The sequence below is a fragment of the Octopus bimaculoides genome, chromosome 7, assembly GCF_001194135.2.
Source record: "Octopus bimaculoides isolate UCB-OBI-ISO-001 chromosome 7, ASM119413v2, whole genome shotgun sequence".
Lineage (NCBI taxonomy): Eukaryota > Metazoa > Mollusca > Cephalopoda > Octopoda > Octopodidae > Octopus > Octopus bimaculoides.
In genome coordinates, this window is record NC_068987.1 from 65,464,072 (window position 1) to 65,465,365 (window position 1,294).

The following is a 1,294-nucleotide window of genomic DNA, read 5'->3' on the forward strand; positions in this document are numbered from 1 at the left end:
ATAAAGTTAGAGTATAGTGCTGATAAATTTTATATCAAAGTGCTTGATGAATTGAACAGATTGACAAATAAATTTTAAATAACTCGTTATTTGTAGATTCTGTTTTCTTTAATTTCTCTTGTAACCAGCAACGGTCATCACGGCAGGGTCGTTGCCATGGTATTGTTAATGAGGGAACACCAAAGTCCAGTGAACAGGAGTATCAAGCACGATGCATAACCTGTTGATAGAAGTGCATTTTCTCACATTAAAACTAGTTCATAGCGCTTTCACAGATGGAGTGGTGGGGCGAATGGCATTTGGTGAGCGGGAGAGGAAGGTTCCACTACTCCATTCTCTTCCTTGGCGATTGGCTTGCATCATGAAAAAGGATGTAATCGGTCAAGTGGCTATGCAGGACAGACGGACATAGAACCACACACAACACTGTATAAAGTGCTGTGAATGGATATTTGCTTATAGGTTTCTTGTTTCAAGCCTCTGATTTAAAATCAAGCTCTCTCGTCGACAAATGGGATCTTTTCTTTAAAGAAGAAAACATTTTCTCACAGGAAGTAGATGTGGCTGGTATGGTCAGAATCAGAATCAGAGTTAGTAATTCTGTTACTTCGGCCAGGGCTTGATTTATTTCATACTCTCGTATTAAGTCTGCGACTTCTCAGTTGTGTGACATTTAACCGCTACTACTCTGAAGAGAATGACATATTAAGTTATATAGGAGGTTAGAAAATGTCAGCATCGGTGGTTCAGTGGTAGAATGCTCGCCTGCCACGCGGGCGACCCGGGTTCGATTCCCGGCCGATGCACTGTGGAATACTATTTTTTTTTTTTTTACTGTGTTAACTTTTGACGTCATACATTTTGAACATTTGTCAAGTCAACTTGATTTTAAATAAGAAGCTTGAAACAGGAAATCTACAATCAAATATTGATTCATGGCATTTATTCTGTGTTACTTGTGGTTCTTTGTCCGTGTGTCACGCAGTTATTTGACCAACTACACTCGTTTTCAGTCATTAGACTGTGGTTATTCTGGGGCACCACCTTGAATTATCAGTAAACATTTGTGTGTGTGTGTGTATCAGTGGTGAAGTGTTACTTGGAAACCAGGAAATGCAGTCCATGATGCAAGCCAATCGCCAAGGTAGAGAATGGAGTAGTGGCACCTTCCTCTCCCGCTCACCAAATGCCATTCGCCCTACCACTCCATCTGTGAAAGCGCTATGAACTAGTTTTAATGTGAGAAAATGCACTTCTATCAACAGGTTATGCATCGTGCTTGATACTACTGTTC

The 1,294-nt window shown here is 40.5% G+C and overlaps 1 non-coding gene across 1 annotated transcript; it reads left to right on the plus strand.

Annotated features, from left to right (window-relative positions):
• The first annotated feature begins 735 nt into the window (after nucleotides 1-735).
• Trnag-gcc (transfer RNA glycine (anticodon GCC)) lies at nucleotides 736-806 on the plus strand. The gene has a single exon. It is a non-coding gene; the product is annotated as a tRNA-Gly (tRNA).
• Nucleotides 807-1,294: the final 488 nt, after the last annotated feature.